Source organism: Scyliorhinus torazame, chromosome 10 (genome assembly GCF_047496885.1).
Source record: "Scyliorhinus torazame isolate Kashiwa2021f chromosome 10, sScyTor2.1, whole genome shotgun sequence".
Taxonomy (NCBI): Eukaryota; Metazoa; Chordata; class Chondrichthyes; order Carcharhiniformes; family Scyliorhinidae; genus Scyliorhinus; species Scyliorhinus torazame.
In genome coordinates, this window is record NC_092716.1 from 225285478 (window position 1) to 225307308 (window position 21831).

At 48.4% G+C, this 21831-nt stretch overlaps 1 protein-coding gene and 1 long non-coding RNA gene across 5 annotated transcripts in view; one reads left to right on the plus strand and one right to left on the minus strand.

Annotated features, from left to right (window-relative positions):
- The window catches only part of dennd2b (DENN domain containing 2B), a 570638-nt gene that overhangs the window by 479902 nt on the left and 68905 nt on the right, over nt 1-21831 (minus strand). The gene's annotated exons all lie outside the window — the stretch shown is intronic.
- The window catches only part of LOC140384925 (uncharacterized), a 74902-nt gene that overhangs the window by 9476 nt on the left and 43595 nt on the right, over nt 1-21831 (plus strand). The window contains exon 3 of the long non-coding RNA XR_011933220.1: nt 8495-8561. This is a non-coding gene — a long non-coding RNA (uncharacterized lncRNA). The remainder of the gene's footprint in view (nt 1-8494; nt 8562-21831) is intronic.

Below are 21831 nucleotides of genomic sequence, written 5' to 3' on the forward strand. Positions count from 1 at the left end.
CTCTATTTCCTGTTAGTTAGCCAATCCTCCATTCATGCTAACATCCCAGAACTTAAAGACAGTAAAATGGGGAAATAAGAAAACTGATCCGAACTTTTTTCTTCTTTCTGGTATATTACTCCCAACACCATGAGCTCTTCTTATGTGGTAACTTTTAATGTGGCACCTTATCCAATGCAGCCTACGATCTACTATAAAAACTATACACAGCCATTTTCACTCCCATGACATAAACGTTTACGACATATTTCTTTACATTTTTCATTTTAAAACTAAAGTTGTGGGGGAGGGGGGAATTACCCACCAGATACACTGACACCAATGGCTACGCTGCATTGTTTTGGGGCCTGATGTGGACCTGTGTTTCTTTTAAGTAGACCACTGCAGGTTGAACGGAGTAAGAAAATTGGAGCCGGGTAAAGCGAAAGCAGCTCATCAACATAGTCATGTCTCCGGCAATACAATAGGGAATACACTTGAAAAGTGCTTCATTGGCTATTTAGTGGGAAATACTAATATCATGAAGGGTGCTATAGAAATGCAAGTCTTTCTTTTTTTTCCTTCCGGATGTGAGAAATTGGTTTCATTTTCAGGTGCTCGTGGCTGTATGATGGCAGAGGCTGAATTACTCAGTGGCTACATGTTTCAGTAAATCATTCGATGCCATGATTCAGCATCATGTCAAAATCAGACACTATGTTCGTCCACTAAAGCAGATATCTGAAATGTCATTAGTAATCATGTGGTTTTGTCTGTTTTTACTTCAAAAGATTCAGAATTTTTCAGCCCCTCTGTTGCCTAGTTTCTAACCAAATTAGGATAAAAAAATATTACTTCGCTACTTATGCAGTATTTTTTTTTAAAAAGTTACATTCATAGTTCAAAATAAGATGGCGAAAGGCAATACAAATTTTTAACAAAATAATAAACAAAAAGTGGCAGATACAATTTAATTAATCCATGCAAATGGATGACAATTTTTTTTTAGCTGATTAATTTTCATGTAAATGGCCCCAGGGAAACTGGCTTCCAATAAATGTCCTTTCCTTGTTTGATTCTCTTTCACCAAATCATTTACCCATCCCTGAAGGGGCATGCTCTCCAAGTCAGGATTGTGAGTGACTTGGAGAGGGATTTGTTGGTCGTGGTGTTTCCATATATCTGCTGCACTTGTCAATTTAGGAGGCAGAGGTCTCAGATTTGGACGGTCAAAGGAACCTTGGTGAGTTGTTGTAGTGTACCTTGTAGATGGTACTCAAGGCTGTCACTGTGCATTGGTGTTGGCGTGAGTGAATGTTGAAGGTGATGGATGGGGTGCCAATCAAGCGGGCTGCTGTGTCCTGGATGGTGTTGAGCTTCTTGAGAGTAGTTTTAGTATTTATATGGCTAGTCCAGTACAGTGTCATTCAATAGTAACCCCCAGGTTGATGATAGTGGGGGATTCAGTGATGTTAATGCCATTGAATGTCAAAGAGAGATAGTTGGGTTATCTCTTGTTGGAGAGGCTCAGGCCGGGATTCTCCAATCCTGCAGCCAAGTTCTTTCACCGACGTGAAAGGTGGCACGAGCCAATCCGGCATCAATGGGCCTCACCTGGCAGCTATCCATTCCTTCCCAGGGGGCTAGAACGGCGCCGGAGTGGTCTCCGCAGCTACGGCGCCCGAAAGCCAGCCCGCCACGGCGGGCGCGAGTTCGTGCATGCACGTGGGTGCCCGTCTCCGCGCCAGCCCCCCAGCAATATGGCAGAGCTCTACAGGGGTCCGGCGCGGAGGAACATAGACCCCCACGGAATCAGCCCGCCCGCAGATCGGAAGGCGCCAATCGCTGGCCAGGCCACCATGGAGGCCTCCCGGGGTTGGATCCCCCCCCCAACCAGGACGGCCCCCGCTGACAGAACTCCGAGGTCCCGCGGGTGGGACCATATGTAACCCATGCCGGCGGGACTTGGCCGAACTCAGCGGGCACTCGGCCTGTCGAGGCCCAGAGAATCGGCGGGGGGGGGGGGGGCTTTCAATGGTCCCCGACCGGCGCGGCGGCGATCCCGCGGGCGCCCAAAAATCGGTGCCAGAGAACCGGCGAGCCGGCGTGCCGTGATTCTCATGTCCCCCCCCCCCGGGGATCTCCGACCCGGCGTGGGGTCGGAGAATCCCGGCCTCATTGTCTGGCATTTGTGTGGCACAAATGTTACTTGCTACTTATTCAACCCAAGCCTGAATGTTATCTTGCTGCAAATGGCCACAGACTACTTCGGTATCTGAGGAGTCGCGAACGGTGCTGACCACTGCAACCATCAATGAACATCTCCACTTCAGACCATATGATGGAGAAACTATGATCGATGAAGCAGCTGAGGATGGTTGGGCCTAGGGCATAACCCTGAGGAACTCCTGCAGTCGTGTGCTGGAGATGAGATGATTGACCTCCAACCATCACACCCACCTTCTTTGTGCCAGGTATGACTCCAATCAGCGGAGAGCTCCCCTGCCCCCCCCCGGATTTCCATTGACTCCAGTTTAGCTAGGGCTCCTTGGTGCCATACTCCGTGAAATGCTGCCTTGATGTCAAGGGCAGTAACTCTCACCTCACTTCTTGAGTTTGGCTCTTTTGTCCATGTTTGAACCAAGGCTGTAATGAGGTCACAAACTAGGTGACCCTGTCAGAACCAAAACACCGTCGCGTTTCACAATGGTGCGAAACGGGCATGTGCACTACCGATTCTGGCCCCCACAGGGGGCCAGCACGCCGTGGAGTGGTTCACGCCACTCCAGCCTCCCTTCCCAGTGACAACTGGGCGCCGCGCCAACCCGCGCATGCGCGGGGGACTTCCTCAACGCGCTGGCCCCGACGCAACATGGCGCAGGGGCTCAGGGGCCGGCCGCGTCATAAAATAGGGCCAGGGCTGGCGAGGCCGGCCCGCCGATCAGTGGGCCCCGATCGCGGGCCAGACCCCATCGGAGGCCCCCCCCCGGTGAAGGAACCCCCCCCACCGGCCTTCCTCCGACCCTACGTGCAGAGTTCCAGCCGGCTGCGAGCAGGTGTGAACAGTGCTGGCGGGACTCTGCCATTTCTACGCGGCCATTTGGCCAATCAAGGCCGGAGAATTGGCGGCCCGGCCGCAGACAGCGGCCCGCGACCAGCACCGTGCCAAACCCGCCGGCGCAAATTGTGGCGATTCTCTGCTCCTCGGAGAATCGCGTGCCGACGTCGGGGCAGCGTGGCGCGGTTGCGGCCATTCTCCGGCCCCGCACAGGGCTTGGAGAATCCCGCCCATGCAGTAAGGGTACGTGCAAACGATAGACCTAGATATGGACCCTTAGGGGTGGGTTCCTGGAGTCCTGCAGAGTTGAGGCCCACGCAATGAGACCTCATTGTTTGAGGGCCAGAGAACGTTCTGGAAAGGCTCGAAGAGGTGTATAAAGATCGACCACCCAGGACCCTCCCCAGCGAAGACTCAGCGCAGAGGTAACAGAGACAATGGGACAACTGACCAGAGACAGAAGGAAGTGGGTTTGAGACCCACGTTCGTGGACGAAGACCCTGAGACTCAGAGAATTGGACCTACAACTCGACTGAGTTCATCAGCATGGGTAGTATTAAGATCCTTGGGATTTTTATTACTATTTGGGATAACTTGAAGGGGGTGACTGTTTTACTGTGCTTAATAATACATTTGGTTGAATTATGAACTTGTATTTCCCCTTTGTTCATCTCGCAACAAAAGGCATCTGGATAAAATGAATAATAAATTGGTCGAAGTGTCTGATAATTTACAGACAACATTTATGGGGAAAGTGCAAGGGAGTGGGATGAATTGGAAACCTTTTCAAAGAGCCTACACAGGCCTGTTGGGCCAAATGGCCTCCTCCTATGTTGTATTATGTTTTGTTCCTATAGGAAGGAAACCCTTGCTAATTTCCCCTTCCCAGAGAGTGCCACTGAACCCAATATTCGTACCAATAGGCAGAGTTTGAATACTTTATTGATAGATAACTGAACATTTCTGAGTAATGAAATCTCCTGTCTATCTAGGAATCCAATTGACACAATCTGTGGTCCTTGATAAAATAACTTAAAACTAAAATAATTTGAAGTTACAGTATATCACGGAACAATTTCCCAACAGCTCTTACATTAGGAGGTACATTAAAAGTATTGTTGCTGTTGAGCCGTGTTTAAGCACAACACATAAATGTTTTGGCAAATGATAAAACCCATTGAAGTATACGATTGACTTTGAGCACTTTGAAATACTCCCCAAGTAGCCCAACAGAAATTAATTGCTCTTTACCATGCTTCACAAGTCTCTCTCGGTGCTGGTAAATAGGGTTCTGTTTATCTCCCTTAGTGCTGGTAAATAGGATTCTGTTTGAAGTACAAGCAATGCAATGGTTCTATGCCACATCCCTTCTTTCAAACTACAAAGTGGTAAACACTGGCACTAACAGTTCACAAAACAAACAACCCCAGCAGTACTTGGAATAGCAGAGAGATGCAAACACACATGACTCAAGGAAATCCAAAATCCACAGGTGTGAACTGGATTGCTTATCTGTCCAATTTACGTTCCTGGTGCAGTGTGGGGAGTTAGCACCTGTTCATACACTGACCTAAATTGGCTCACGGTGGTGTCCAGATTAATTCAGCCAGGGTGAATTGGCAATACCAGAATGAAATTTGACCCAGTATCTGCAATGTTGTACGTCAAAACATATTATGGTTCTCAGCATCACATGAATAGTTAACAATATAATGGGCTGATTGCTTTATGTGACAGTAGTACACATTGAAAATCACCCTTTGCTCAACAGTAGCAGAGATTGCTAAACACAGTCAAGATGCTATTTCCTCCTGTCGTCTCTACAATGAAATCCATATTTTTCACTGTTTAATCATTATGGTTGTTTTTAAAGCTTAAAAATAAAAAAGGCAGTGAATAAAGTTCCAAAGATTTGAATCTCCTTGTAGCAAAAATAACCGAAACTATTTCACTGGTAAGTAAGGTAGCAGCAGTGAAGGCTTGTATTTCTTTTTTTTTTTAATTTAAAGTGCCCAGATTGTTTTTCAATTAAAGGGCAATTTACATGGCCAATCCACCTACCCAGTACATCTTTGGGTTTTGTGAGGGTGAGACCCACGCAGACACAGAGAGAATGTGCAAATTCCACACAGACACCCGGGGCTGGGATCGAACCTGGGTCCTAGGCGCCGTGAGGCAGCAGTGCTAACCACTAAGCCACCAGCCGCCCCGTTATTTCATTTTTGTCTGTGAAAGTCATTGAGCCTCTGTGGTCTAATTTACTTGCTCCTTATGCTCCAACTACATGCCAATTAAGAATAGAAAAACAATGAAAAGACCAAATAAGTTGATAGGCTGACAGACACACGGCAACTAACTATCTTTCCACCACATGACTCAATGTACAAAAAGACATTCAGGCAGTCATTCTATAGTTTTCCCTCATAACCTATTCCACAACTTTGGCACTATTTGCATGAAAAATCAGTGCATATATTATAACAAACAATGGACACCATCATTCAATGCGTAAATAAAGGGTTATTTAAGAATCCATGAAAGAAAATGCCTTGGAAAGTATTGGATAGCATAGGAAGCATCCAGAGGGTACTGCAGCACACCAAACCTGTCACGTCAAATACTTAAAAAGACATGTGAACTCCAAAACACATTTCTTGGTCCAAGATCAGGGTTAAACTCTGAAAAGCATCCATAATCACTTATCATTCGGATTACTCAATCCAGCTGTTAACAGTATTCATTTTTAGCCCTGACCTTACTCTGGAAAAAAATGTTCTAATATCTGAGCTAGTGCTAAAAGGATATAAACAATTGTAGTTGGTGACTTGACCACTGCTGATAAATGATGTTGTCAAAAATTGCCCCTCATGACTAGTCTAATCATCTTTAGATTCAGGGACCATATGCGACTGATGAAGTGGTAGAAAACACAGTTGAAATCAATCGTTATCTACAGGAAATGTTGCAGACCATTTCAAAAGGAGGTCTTTCCATATTCTTACATTCAAACTTCTAATTCTAATTCTGAGGGTTTTATTTGCAAAATCACAAGTCACAAAAAAAGGAAAACAGATACAAAATAAATATATGTAAGTTTATAAATGATCTTGGCTTGGGTGCAAGTACAATTTTGAAGTTTGCAGATGATACAAATCTTGATAATGTAGTAAATAGTGAGGAGGAAGTAGCAGACCTTGGGTGAAGATAGGCGGGTGAAATGGCAGACACATGGGTGATGCGGTTTAATGTGACTAAATGCAAATTGGTTCACGTTGGTAGGACAACATGGAGAGGAACTTTAATTTCAATTGTACCATTTTGGGTGGGGTGCAAGAGCAGAAAAATCTCATAGTACATATTCACAAATCATTGAAGGTGCCATGGCAAGTTGACAAGCTGGTTAAGAAAACTAATGAGATACTTGGCTTTGTAAATGGAGGCAATTAACACACAAATAAGGAGCTAATGCTGGTTAGATCACTGGTTAGATCTCAGCTGGAATATTACGTTCAATACTGGGCACCACATTTTAGGAAGGATGTTCAGACCTTGGGGAGGATGCAGGGAAATTTTAACCGGATGAGAGGTTTCAATTATCTGGAGAGATTGGGCAATCTGGGATTGTTAGAGCAGAGAAGGTGAAAGGGAGACCAAATAGAGTTATTGAAGAGAATGAGGGGTTGAGAGAGAGCAGGTCGAGCGAAACTGTTTCCTTCAGTCAGTAAGCAGAGGCCATTGGTGCGATTCTCCACTCCCACGGTTGGGAGAATCGCCTGGGCCGCCGAAATTTCCGGGGACGCCGGTCCGACGCCCTCCCGCGATTCTCCCAAGCGATGGGAACGGGCCGGTCGAGTTTCGCGGGCCGCAGGCCGGAGAATCGCCGGAGATACCCAAAATGGCGATTCTCCGGCACCCCCGCGATTCTGAGGCCCGGATGGGCCGAGCGGCCAGGCCAAAATGGCGGGTTCCCCCCCTGCGCTGTCCACACCTGGTCGCTGCAGTCGTGGGCGGTGCGTGAACGCTGGGGGGCGGCCTGTGGGGGGGCGAGGGGGGATCCTGCACCAGGCTTCACCTGCAATGTGGGGTGGCCCGCGATCGGTGCCCACCGATCTTCGGGCCGTCCTCTCTGAAGGAGGACCTCCTTCCTTCCGCGGCCCCACAAGATCCGTCCCCATCTTCTTGCGGGGCGGATTTGGACAGGACGGCAACCACGCATGCGCGGGTTGGCGCCGGCCAACCCGCGCATGCGCAGATGACGTCCGTTATGCAGCGCCGGCCGCGTCATCTATTCGGCGCCGCTTTTACGCGGGCGACAAGGCCTGGCGCGGGTAGATGACGCGGCCCCGATACTGGCCCATTGTCAGGGCCTGAATCGGTCGGGACCGGGGCCGTTCCGCGCCGTCGTGAACCGCGACGGCGTTCACGACGGCGCGGCCACTTTGGCGTGGGGGTGGAGAATCCCGTCCCATAAATTTAAAGTCATTGGCAAAAGAACCAGACAGGAATGAAGGAGAATCTTTATCACAGAGTTAAGGGGCGTCATTCTCCGACCCCCTGCCGGGTCGGAGAATCGCCGGGGGCTGCCGTGAATCCCACCCCCGCCGGTTGCCGAAGTCTCCGGTACCGGATATTCGGCGGGGGCGGGAATCGGGCCGTGCCGGTTGGCGGGCCCCCCCGCTGGATTCTCCGGCCCGAATGGGCCGAAGTCCCGCCGATAAATTGCCTGTCCCGCCGGCGTGGATTAAACCACCTTTTGAACGGCGGGACAAGGAGGCGAGGGCGGGCTCCGGGGTTCTGGGGGGGCGCGGGGCGATCTGACCCCGGGGGTGCCCCCACAGTGGCCTGGCCCGCGATCGGGGCCCACCGATCCGCGGGCAGGCTTGTGCCGTGGGGGCACTCTTTCCCTTCCGCCTCCGCCACGGTCTCCACCATGCGGAGGCGGAAGTGACTCCCTCCACTGCGCATGCGCGGGAAACTTTCAGCGGCCGCTGACGCTCCCGCGCATGCGCCGCCCCGACATGTCATTTCCGTGCCAGCTGGCAGGGCAACAAAGGCCGTTTCCGCCAGCTGGCGGGGCGGAAATTCCTCCGGCGTCGGCCTAGCCCCTCAATGTTGGGGCTCGGCCCCCAAAGATGCGGGGCGGCGCGATGCCCGTCTGATTGGCGCCGTTTTGGGCGCCAGTCGGCGGACATCACGCCGTTTCGGGAGAATTTCGCCCAAGATCTGCAATGCACTACCTGAAAGGGCGGTGGAATCAGAACCAGAGCTTTTAAACAGCAATTAGATGTGTATTTGAAGAGGACTAATCTGCGGCAGTATGGGATGAATTTGAGCTGTTGAACTAATTCAGACAGCTCTTTCAGATATACAGCATAAGCAGGATGGGTTGTAAGATTAAATTATTCTAAATTGCTTTCATCCTTCATCTAACCTTTCAAATTACTTTCTCTCCATCAGAAGCAGCTCTGAAAGCCCATTGATCACAATTACTGGGATTATTACTATGCATTTCCCATCATTTGTGGTAAGTCAAATGCATTTTATCTTTGTTTCTGTGAATTATTTATCCTATGGTATCATGTAGGCAGCTATTTTCCTCAGTCAAAAATGTGCTCAATTGCTAGTGTACAGCTGGAAAAACATTCTTATTATTCTGACTTTAGAAATATTTGTAAAGCCTCACTGTTCAACTTGGAACAACTGTGCTGGGGTGGTCTCAACACATTATATCATAGAGTGGTGGCTATTTTGTTCTGACCTTTAGTTCCAATTATATATTTATGGTGCCTGGAAATGATTAATCAAATGTACTTACCCATGTTTACATACTATCAATGAATTTCTAATCTCCCTATGAAGGACCATTGAAATAGAACGAGGCCCTTCCTGGGTGTGAAGGGAAGTTGTACCCTGATTTATACCCTGAAATTGGGAAGCAATTAATGCAGACCCTTCTGCTCTGCTTGTCAACACTTAAGAATGGGGAGGATAGACGTGCATAGGGGAGACCAAATCTGAGGGATCCAGGCACATAGAACACAAGCACTATACGGCAGCATGAATTACAGGTTCATATGGTGATGTGCTAAACCTACTGAGGTTGGCTGGGGAATGACAGAGTGGAAATTCGTCTTTATAACCTTCTTTATACTGTCTGGTATGTCCTGGTCGTCAGTTAAAGATTGACACTGACAATGGCTGAGGAATAGTAACTAAAAATGAGGTGAGAACTTAGTAATGTAAACAGGAAGTGTTTAATGAATAATTGTTTCATTTGCTTCGCTTTGCCAGTTTAAGATAACTTCCCCAAATAAGCGGAAGTAACCAATTCCTTGCCTCCTTCTGTGCTGTATATATAAGAAGAGGGAAGACATAATAAAAGCAAAGTGCAAATGGAGTACTTCTCTATCAGGTGACTTGCCAGGATGTGGCAGCATCCATTTACCAGGATTGCTGGTGCAAGATGGGTTTTTGTATCGAGTCATTGAAAAGAAAAGCAAGGAGGTGATGATGAAAAAGACCAGAGATGGTGTACTGTGTGGAGTTGTGAGTATAAAGACAATGCAGCAATGGTGCAAATGAAATTAGTTCGAATATAACAATAGGTGTAAATATGAGAGACTGGAAATAGCTGTATTCACTGGAGGTAAAGAAAGGAAGGGATCTGTGTTCACAATGTCAAAAGGAGTGTGAATTATTCAGGATTATTTGCACAGTTCAGTGAATTTGTCACAGGTGGGCATAAATTTAAGATAAGTCATAGAAATAAAAAGATAGGAGACTAGAATTGTTCAGACAAAGGATTATGAACAAGGTCCTTGCCATCCATCATCTTCCAGTGGATGATTGCACTAACATCATGGCCTTGATGGAAATGTGGCTGAGGGTGGATGACAGTTTCCGTTAAATGAAGCCTCCCTGCCTAGGCCTTCCATTACTTGCCCCACCCAAACCATTAGGGTAAGTGATGTGGCTCTTAACTCCAAATCACAGATTTGTCTGTACTCTATTACCCTGGTAGCTTCTTGTCTTTTGAGCATATCCCACTTCTCTCGCCTCTTATTTAAAATTCTAATTTTCTGCAGCACTTCGAAGTACAATGGCAGTCTTCACCGTGCCATCTCCGCTGCTTTGCTCCCTCAGTTTCTGCACTGAGCAACCTTTCACCTTTTGATGATTATAGTCTACATCATTCTCTCTCTCCTTTAGGTGTATTGCTCTCCTATCCTCTATACATCTTTCCTTCCCTTGAACTCCACTCCCCATATTCATTGTTATCCTCCTTGTGCATGCCATCTTCCCTAGCCTCACTACCCGCATCATGATAATCACAGATAGGACCATCTTATTTCTCTCGCTCTCTGTCTACATCCTCCTTTCACTCCTGAAATCGCTTCCCCAATTCACTTCCAACTACACTTTCAAAATTCAACCCATCTCACCTTTGGCCTTCTGTACACCTTAAGATTTATGCAGCTGCCAATCTGGTCAATCTTCTCCTCACCTCCACCTCTGATGCACTGGGCCCCAGTAAAACTATTATTCTCTCTCACCCCAAGGTATTTTCCCAGTACTATCCTAATTTGTGCCAAGGGCAAAAATTTTGAATGTACATGCCTGAGAACTGGTGTATCAGGGCCTACTATCCTTTACCTAGACTGCTCACTATTCCAGATCATCCTGGAACATAAAAGATGGTCCCCGGCCTCTTTTCCACTATCAACCAACTTCTCACCTCTGTTTCCGCCACCCTCACCTCCAACAATGAGTGCAAAGGGCACATCATAGATTATCATAGAATCATAGAATTTACAGTGCAGAAGGAGGCCATTCGGCCCGTCAAGTCTGCACCGGCTCTTGGAAAGAGCACCCTACCCAAGGTCAACACCTCCACCCTATCCCCATAACCCAGCAACCCCACCCAACACTAAGGGCAATTTTGGACACTAAGGGCAATTTATCATGGCCAATCCACCTAACCTGCACATCTTTGGACTGTGGGAGGAAACCAGAGTACCCGGAGGAAACCCACGCACACACGGGGAGAATGTGCAGACTTCGCACAGACAGTGACCCAAGCCGGAATTGAACCTGGGACCCTGGAGCTGTGAAGCAATTGTGCTATCCACAATGCTACCGTGCTGCCCAATGGGCTTCTTTACCACTAAGATTGAAAACTCTGCCGCTTGTCTCCTCGCTTACCATCCCAAACCTCCTCTCGGCCTCCCTCTGCCCTAGCCCTGAACATGCTTCTCTTCTATCACCACTCATGCCTGCTCAAAGCTCAACTTGTCCATCAGGTCCACCTCCTGCTCCATCGATCCTATTCCCAGAAAACTACTGACTGACCACCAAATTTCCCTTCCTGGCTCCCATGTTAGCTGATATGATTAACAGTTGTAGCCAGTTAAAATGGCTAACTCCCGATTAGAATGGCCAAACTCCGATTTAAAATGGGGAATGGAAGAGGCTGATGGGAAAATCAGCCAACAGGACTCAAACAGGCAGCTGCAGGCAAAACTGTGTATTCGCCTCTGGGGAGGCCAGACAGAATCGATACCTGCAGCCATCAACATAGCAACACACCAGCCATCTGAATATAAATTAGCAATCCCCGGGAACAATGTGCAACAAATTAGACACACAAAGCCAACCCAGACTTTTCGGCGCCAGCAGGAGCCTACACAAAAGAGAGGTGAACGACCACCCCAAAACCGCCCATCGATCAAGGAATCGCTCCAGCATTGGAGAATATCGAACCAAGTGATTGGGACGAAGTCCAATCACTTGGAATCAGGTACAGGGTCCGCCCCGAAAGGTGGGAAGCCCCTGGGGACTATAAGAATAGAGTCCAAGTTCAAATCGACCCTTCTTCTCCTCCCGCACCCTTCGAGACCCTTCTGCTGACCTTCTACAACAGCTGCGAGAACCGTAAGTCTTACTCCAACGCTCGCTATGAGATGGGCACTCCTGACTATCGACCTGTACCTGCTTTGAATCCCGCAGGCTCAGAACCCATACGAAAGGCCATTTGTTTCCCTGACCTGGTGGGCCATTTCCAAAGTTAAGTATTGGCCTGTTAGTTGTAGGAAGTAGCTTAGAAGTAGAATTAATGTATAAGTATTGATTACTGTATATAATAAATGTGCGTTGTTTTAACTCTTACTAAGTGGTGTGTTGGATTATTGATCATTACTCGGACTTGAACCACGTGGCGGTATCAGAACGATATCTGGCGACTCAAGAGCAAAGGTGATAGAACAAGAGCAATTAAACTAAGGCTAAAACGAGCAACACAGTTTTCTCACCTTAAATACGGTTTCCCTCCCCATCAAAAATGTTGTCATCACTCCACTCCTCGCAAAAAAAAAAAATCCAGGCCCCACCACCATTGCAAATGACAGTTTCATGTCCAACCTTGCTTTCCTCTGCAAAGTCCTTGAACATGTTGTCATTTCCTGAATCCATTCCCACCTTTCCCAGATTTCTATATTTGAATCCCTCTAATCAAATTTTCACCCTGCCACAGTACTGAAATGGATTTTTAGCAAAGTCAGTGGCGTACTGGTATTGTCGCTGGATTAGTAATCCAGAGACCCAGACTCGTGCTCTGAGGACCCGGTTCGAATCCCGCCCTGGCAGACGGTGAAATTTGAATTCAATAAAAATATGGAATTAAAAGGTGACCATGAAGCCATTGTCAATTGTCGTAAAAACCCATCTGGTTCACTAATGTCCTTTAGGGGAGAAAATGTGTCCTCCTTACCTGGTCTGGTCTACATGTGACTCCAGATCCACAGCAATGTGACTGACTCTTAAATGCCCTCAGGGATGGGCAGTAAATTGCAGCCCAGCCAGCCACGGTCACATCCCATGAACGAATAAAAAAAAATAACATCCATTGTGTCTGTGACAAAGGTAAACCCTCTCGCCTTGCCCTTCTCAATCTGTCTACGGTCTTTGATTGCACCATCCTCCTCTATCGCCTTTCTATTATTGCCCAGCAGGGTGGGACTTCTCCACCTTAGCTAGCTAATCGTAGCCACAGAATCACCTGCAATGGCCTCTCTTCCCCTTTTCACACTCTGTTACCTTTTGTGTTCCCCAAGGATCTATACGTAACCCCCTGCTATATAACTCTCTTCCCATCAGTGACACCATCTGAGAACAAAGTATCAGTTTTCACAAGCATGTTGACAATTTCCAGCTCATCCCTCATCACCACCTCGCTTGACTCCTCCACTATCTCTAAATTAAAATCAGCCTCCTCTGGTCCAAAGAAAACAACCACGAATCATCGGATCCTTTGTGTCAATTTGTTTTCACTACCTCCCATACTCAATTGCTTTTCTCTGCCTTCCCATTTCCAGCTTTGCCTCTCTCTCACTTCTGAATCTGAATTTCCCAACACCTGCCAGGTTAGTCTACACCCTCTCTGTTAAGAGCACTATATAAATGCCTGTTGCTGTTGGTGTTGGTTTATGAGACTCAAATAAATTAGCTCAAGAAGCTGAATCATCCACAACCTTTTAATAAGAGGGACTTAGAAAGGACAATAATTGGGTTTAGAGTGGAACAATTCAATATAGCCCCTTCCAGAATCTCCCTCTGGCCATGCCCCTACCAGGATCCTGACCCTCGCACTAAACTCTCCCTCCTCCATGCCCCCACCATAATCTCTCCAATTGCATGTCTCTCCCACTGCATTATATGGTCATCATTTTAGCCCACAACCTCCTTTAACACTCTCTTTATCAGCTTCATTCAGGACACTATTGACTGTCCTCAACTCACAAAGTACTGCACTCCTATCCTCTCCAACCTCCACTAGCTCCCTGCACCCCACTGAGGTAACTTTACTATTCTCATTTTCAAATTCCTCACTGCATACAGGCCCTTCACTAAGTGGACATGTTGCCTGCTCCCTCTGCTTTACCACCACTGGTTACTCATTCACCTACTCTGTTCGAACTTGGAGACCATTCTGCCTTCCCACCTCCCTCCCTTCAAAAGCCCCCAGAAAATACCATGCCTGGGATTCCCCTTTTAAACCTGCCGTATTTCCCTCTTCCCCTCCTATTTGCCGTTCATTGTTTTGGGCTCCTGATGGAGAGTAATTGACAGGTGCAGAGGACTGCAGGAGTGCAAGTTCCTCCCGCTACTAAGAGACCGGGTCGGCAAGGCAACAATGCATAGAAGGCAATTTTTTGGTAGATCATTGAGTTGGATCAAATTCCAATTAAAATATTGGTATTGACTGTTGTATCATTTTAAACAATATACACTCTGGTGCTTTCACCAATAGGAAATATAAAATTGGGCCATACAGATAATGATTTTGTTTGAGAATATGAATCCTTCCTTACAAAGGCAAGTTTATCAGGGGAAATGTTGAGCAGCATGGGAACAAAGGCCACATTGTTCAGTGGGTACAGAAATTAGCATCATAGCAGATGTGTCCATGGATTTCATAAGCCTGTGTCTGCTTTTAAAATTAGTCGGCACAATCAATTTTTAATGCCTTTGCGATTGTTGCCAAACTGGCAAGGACAGTGCCCCTAAGTCCCAGTGGTAGAAGTAATAAACAAATGCATTTCCTTCTGAATCATCAAGATCATGGAGCAAGATCCAAAGCCATAAATTATTTTTATATGCACACGCAGATACCCAAAAAGTCAAAGGAGCCTCGAGAATGCTAAAAGTCAGCAACTGTCTGCAATTCAATTGATACCTACCGTAATTGCAACAGGCTGTTTGCGACAGTATTTTTTACATCCAAACATGTTGTTAATCTATATAACAACCTACCACCAAAAAAAAGGCTAATTTTCAGCTGGTGAATGCAAGCAAAGTAATTTTCCAGCTTTCTGCTACCATTGCAAAGTCTGGCACACAGAGCGCATGCCAGATATTTAAATAATGGTTGGAAAGTCATATGCCACACATGCTGGAATTTACAGGGTGCCTTTCGAAGGGCAAAGGTCAACTTGCCAGCGCTACACACACAAAAACTTGTGCGTGCCAACGTAACACATTTCTGGGGCGAAATTCTCCGGAAACGGAGCAATGTCCGCCGACTGGCATCCAAAACGGCGCAAATCAGTCGGGCATCGCGCCGCCCCAAAGGTGCAGAATGCTCCGCATCTTTGGGGGCCGAGCCCCAACCTTAAGGGGCTAGGTCGGCGCCGGACAAATTTCCGCCCCGCCAGCTGGCGGAAAAGGCCTTTGGTGCCCCGCCAGCTGGCGCGGAAATTACATCTCCGGGCGGCGCATGCGCGGGAGCGTTAGCGGCCGCTGACGGCATTCCCGCGCATGCGCAGTGGAGGGAGTCTCTTCTGCCTCCGCCATGTTGGAGACCGTGGCGAAGGCGGAAGGGAAAGAGTGCCCCCACGGCACAGGCCCGCCCACGGATCGGTGGGCCCCGATCGCGGGCCAGGCCACCGTGGGGGCACCCCCCGGGGCCAGATCGCCCCGCGACCCCCCCAGGACCCCGGAGCCCGCCCGCGCCGCCTTGACCCGCCGGTAAGGTAGGTGGTTTAATCTACGCCGGCGGGACAGGCATTTTAGCAGCGGGACTTCGGCCCATCCGGGCCGGAGAATCGCGGGGGGGGGGGGGGGCGCCAACCGGCGCGGCGCGATTCCCACCCCCGCTGAATATCCGGTGCCGGAGAATTCGGCAACCGGCGGGGGCGGGATTCACGCCAGCCCCCAGCGATTCTCCGACCCGGCGGGGGGTCGGAGAATCTCGCCCCAAATCTCAGTCCCGAACATGAAGCCAGAGGGATGCCCTCGCCTTGCGATTTTCTTTCAGTCATCTCTTTACCTTGCGCTTACTTCATTTTATGAGGTGTAAATCATTCAGAAACAGGTTGGCTTCTGATCCCGTGTCATAGCTTAGAACACAATCATTGGTTGCTTTTAATAAATGGATGGAGGCTAAAACAAGGGCGGGTTCTCCGGTTGTCAAAGCTTTGACAAAGGGTCATCTGGACTCGAAAAGTTAGCTCTTTTCTCTCCCTACAAATGCTGCCAGACCTGCTGAGATTTCCCAGCATTCTCTCTTTGGTACCTTATTCAACTATATCTTTTTAGAGTCATAGAATCCCTACAGTGCAGAAGGAGGCCATTCAGCCCATCGAGCTGCTGAATTGGTGTAGTGGAATTGTCACTGGACTAGTAAACCAGAAGCTCAGGGTAATGCTCTGGGGACCCGGGTTCAAATCCCACCATGGGTGGCACAGTGGATAGCAATTAACATGACACTTGACCCATATCCGCCAACTTCGCTGTTTCCAAGTAACCAACCCAAATGGCAACAAATCGAACAATAAGGAAGGAGGACCATTGAGTCCGTACCTATCCCAAGCCCTGCAACACCACCTAACCTTTGCTAACTTGATAGAGTTTTTCGAGGAGGTCACTAAGATGATGGATGCAGGTAGGGCAGTGGATGTTGTCTATATGGACTTCAGTAAGGCCTTTGACAAGGTCCCTCATGGTAGACTAGTACAAAAGGTGAAGTCACACAGGATCAGGGGGGAGCTGGCAAGGTGGATACAGAACTGGCTAGGCCATAGAAGGCAGAGAGTAGCAATGGAAGGATGCTTTTCTAATTGGAGGGCTGTGACCAGTGGTGTTCCACAGGGATCAGTGCTGGGACCTTTGCTCTTTGTAGTATATATAAATGATTTGGAGGAAAATGTAACTGGTCTGATTAGTAAGTTTGCAGACGACACAAAGGTTGGTGGAATTGCGGATAGCGATGAGGACTGTCAGAGGATACAGCAGGATTTAGATTGTTTGGAGACTTGGGCGGAGAGAAGGCAGATGGAGTTTAATCCGGACAAATGTGAGGTAATGCATTTTGGAAGGTCTAATGCAGGTAGGGAATATACAGTGAATGGTAGAACCCTCAAGAGTATTGAAAGTCAAAGAGATCTAGGAGTACAGGTCCACAGGTCACTGAAAGGGGCAACACAGGTGGAGAAGGTAGTCAAGAAGGCATACGGCATGCTTGCCTTCATTGGCCGGGGCATTGAGTATAAGAATTGGCAAGTCATGTTGCAGCTGTATAGAACCTTAGTTAGGCCACACTTGGAGTATAGTGTTCAATTCTGGTCGCCACACTACCAGAAGGATGTGGAGGCTTTAGAGAGGATGCAGAAGAGATTTACCAGAATGTTGCCTGATATGGAGGGCATTAGCTATAAGGAGCGGTTGAATAAACTCGGTTTGTTCTCACTGGATCGAAGGAGGTTGAGGGGAGACCTGATAGAGGTCTACAAAATTATGAGGGGCATAGACAGAGTGGATAGTCAGAGGCTTTTCCCCAGGGTAGAGGGGTCAATTACTAGGGGGCATAGGTTTAAGGTGAGAGGGGCAAGGTTTAGAGTAGATGTACGAGGCAAGTTTTTTACGCAGAGGGTAGTGGGTGCCTGGAACTCGCTACCAGAGGAGGTGGTGGAAGCAGGGACGATAGTGACATTTAAGGGGCATCTTGACAAATACATGAATAGGATGGGAATAGAGGGATACGGACCCAGGAAGTGTAGAAGATTGTAGTTTAGTCGGGCAGCATGGTCGGCACGGGCTTGGAGGGCCGAAGGGCCTGTTCCTGTGCTGTACATTTCTTTGTTCTTTGTTGTTCTTTGAGTCTGCACTGACCCTTTGAAAGCACACCCTACTTAGGCCCACTCCTCCAACCCTTTTGTCGTAACCCCACCTAACCTTGGACGTTAAAGGGCAATTCAGCATGGCCAATCTACCTAACCTGCACATCTGTGGACTGTAGGAGGAAAGCAGAGCACCCAGAGGAAACCCTCACACACAGTCACCCAAGGCCAGAATCGAACCTGGGTCCCTGGTGCTGCGAGGAAGCAGTACTAACCATTGTGCCAACATGGTGCCCTTGATTAATGAAATTGCTGCCTGGACATTTCATTGCAAATATTCACCATCTTCTCTGTGAAGTAAAAATATCTTATTTGCCCATTCAGATACAAATATATATTGTCAAACTAATGGACAGTAAAATTAATAATAAGCTGTATTTTAAGGATAAGCTGATTGCTTGGATGAAATTTGTCAGCCACATGTTTTTTAAAAAAGTTAACCACATTCTGTGATTAATTACGACTCCCTTTTGTTTTTTATATTTGAGTCAGGCTTCCTGTATTTTTCAGAGGAACATAGGAAATAGGATCGGGGGTAAGACATTTGGCCGCACAGGCTGGCTCTGCCATTCAACTGGATCATGGCTGTTCATCTCCAATGCCATTTTTCCACAGTATTCCCATATTTCTTTGTCTTTAATATCTAGAAATCTGTCGATCGTTATCTTGATAGTACTCACTGACTGAGCCCCTGCAGGCATCTGCGGTAGACAATTCCAAAGATTCACCAGACTCTGCGGGTAGTAGTTCCTCGCCATCTCAGTTCTAAATGACATAGGCCTTATTCTGAGACTGCGTCCCCTAGCTCTCAACCTTCCCACCTAGGGAAATATCTTCCCTGCATCTACACTGTCGAGCTCTGTAAGAATTTTGTACGTTTCAATTTTCACTATCTGGTCGGCGCGCAGGAATACTGAGAAATGATCCACCATCCAGCCTCCTCCAGAGGCGAAGAAATCCCATCAACTGTCAGAACTTCACGCTGATGCTTTGCACCTTTGGGAGTTCAGTCCATGTGTCAGCATTTCCCGACAAAGGTCAGCACGAACCAACCCTTCAGCTCTCAGTCCCACTCCTACAGGCCCTCCTATTAATGCAAGTGATGCCGGCTGCTTCATACCATAGTTGGGACTTTTCAATCGGACTGGAATTCCTGCTCACAGCTGGCAGCAGCTGGAACATCTTCCATTTGCAGCAACAAGACATCAAGGCGGCATTTGACCGAGTACGGCATCCAGAAGCTCCAGCAAAACTGGAGTCAATGGGAATTGGGGGAGGAAAAACTCTCCACTGGTTGGAGTCATACCTGAGAAGTTGCTTTGAGCTAGGGAGGGAGCGAATGCTAGAATTAACTGAGAGTATAAAGGGGTAGAGGGAGAAACCTGACCTGGAGGAGGAGAAAACACCCCACACTATAAGGAAGTAAAGGGTGTGTGTTGGGGAAGGAGGAATGCCAATTTGAGAGTATTTGATGTAAGTGCCCCTGTGAGGTGGGGAAGCAGTCTATCAGATAAAATTGGAATGCAGGACACAAAAAATGTCAAGTTGAATTGAGGAATAAGGGGAGGGAGAAGAATGCTAATATGAACACGAAGGGTTGGAAGAGACAACTGTGAAAGTGAAGAGTTGGATGGAGGACATTGCATTGATAAATTGAACTGGGGAGGGTGTTTGAGGGAAGACAGAATGATCTGGCAACTTTCAGGAAAGCAATGATCTGGTTGGTCAAATACCATTTACATTTTCAGACTTTTGTTGATCTATTTTTTCCCAAAATGCAATTGAATGCTATGCCTACAGTATAAGTTACAAAGCTCATGTGCAACCTCATGGATTATTGGCTAATAGCAAGTTGTTCAACATTTGTTAATGTCCTGGGTTAGCATGTTGTCATGTAATCGTGCATCTTAAAATGTCCACCTTCTCCTCATCTGTGTGGCAGGCCTGCATCAGCCATGCCTCAGTGAACGTGTGAATAAATTGAAGTGATACATTTAGCGAGTATGTCCTTTACAGGTTTCCATCCATCTCAAAGCCAGCAGGCCAGTGTTTAGTCCTTCATCTGGCTTTTATTAAGACATGGCAATTTGTACGCCATCCCTTCCAGGTAAAAGACATCCTAGAGGACCAGAGATAGGTGTTCCTCCCGATCACACATCTGTGTATGGAGACATTGCACCGTGAGAAGGGTGATGAGAACCATATGCAAGAGCCTCCCTTGTCTCCACTACCCTTAGAAGTCTATCGAGAGACTGTTGCCATGGCAGCATGCAAAGACTAATCACATGAGGCCTTGTCAGCCAAGACCATTCACCCAGGAGGATGGAGTTTTGGAGCCGCTAGTTGGCTGAATTCACCAGCTGTATGCCTTGGAGGCCTCTACCTCACTCACTCCTGTCTCTGACAGCAGCTAATGGACACAGAATGACTGGCAGCTCGAGTCCTTGTTGGGATCTTGTTGTTCTGAGAGCCGTGAGTCGGGGACAAACCTGTTGCAACATGGGTTTCATTGTACAGAGAATACAACTGAGCATAGTCGACATCTAGTTGCCTCATAGTTATTCAGGTGTCCCTTTAATAAGCCATTTGTGCTGACCTTGAATTCCATCCACCCAAAAAAAAAATCCTCCCACTTCGTGGGATCTCACTGACTGAACAACAGTGTGGTCAAAGCCAAATTGAACAATGGTAGACATCACCTTTCAAACTCGCTCCACTACCTTCTACCTTTCCCCTGTCACCAACCAGCTATCCTCCAAATGAGGAGAAATTTCTTCAGCCAGAGAGTGGTGGGTCTGTGGAATTCATTGCCACAGAAGGCGGTGGAGGCCGGGACGTTGAGTGTCTTTAAGACAGAAGTTGATAAATTCTTGATTTCTCGAGGAATTAAGGGCTATGGAGAGAGAGCGGGTAATTGGAGTTGAAATCAGTCATGATTGAATGGTGGAGTGGACTCGATGGGCCGAATGGCCTTACTTCCGCTCCTATGTCTTATGGTCTTAAAGACCCAACCAATTTCGCTATTCCTCTTGCCTCTGTCACACTTGAACCTCCTGCACCATTATCCTGGACCCTATCATGAGCCGCCACGGAGGTAGGAAAGTAAGTTGTGAAGAGAACATAAGGAGGCGACAAAAAACGTACAGATAGGTTAAGTGAGTGGACAAAGATCTGGCAATTGGGGTATAATGTGGGCAAATGTGAAACTGTCTATTTTTAGCAGGAAGAATAAAAAATAAAACATATTGGACAGGATTCTCCGTTCCCCAGCCATGTGTTTCTTGGCAGCGCGCCTTTCGCTGGTGGCGGGATTCCCTCTTCCTGCCACTTGAGGGGCGTCATTCTCCGACCCCCCGCCGGGTCGGAGAATGGCCGTTGGCCGCCGTGAATCCCGCCCCCGCCCCCGCCGAAGTCTCCGCTCCCGGAGATTGGGCGGGGGCGGGAATCCGGCCGCGCCGGTTGGCGGGACCCCCCGCTGGATTCTCCGGCCCGGATGGGCCGAAGTCCCGCCCAGGAATTGCCTGTCCCGCCGACGTAAATCAAACCTGGTATTTACCGGCGGGACCAGGCGGCGTGGGCGGGCTCCGGGGTCCTGGGGGGGGCGCGGGGCGATCTGACCCCGGGGGGTGCCCCCACGGTGGCCTGGCCCGCGATCGGGGCCCACCGATCCGCGGGCGGGCCTGTGCCGTGGGGGCACTCTTTCCCTTCCGCCTCCGCCACGGCCTCCACCATGGCAGAGGCGGAAGAGACTCTCCCCACTGCGCATGCGCGGGAAACTGACAGCGGCCGCTGACGCTCCCGCGCATGCGCCGCATTTCCGCGCCAGCTGGCGGGGCAACAAACGCCATTTCCGCCAGCTGGCGGGGCGGAAATCCCTCCGGCGTCGGCCTAGCCCCTCAATGTTGGGGCTAGGCCGCCAAAGATGTGGAGCCTTCCGCACCTTTGGGCCGGCGCGATGCCCATCTGATTGGCGCCGGCTTTGGCGCCAGTCGGCGGGCATCCCGCCGTTGGGGGAGAATTTCGCCCGAGATTTCCCATTGAAGCCACCCTGCCGGGGGCGCTTTCAGCAGGGAAAGAGAATTCAGGCCATTATCTAAATCGAAGATTGCAAAATGAGGTGCA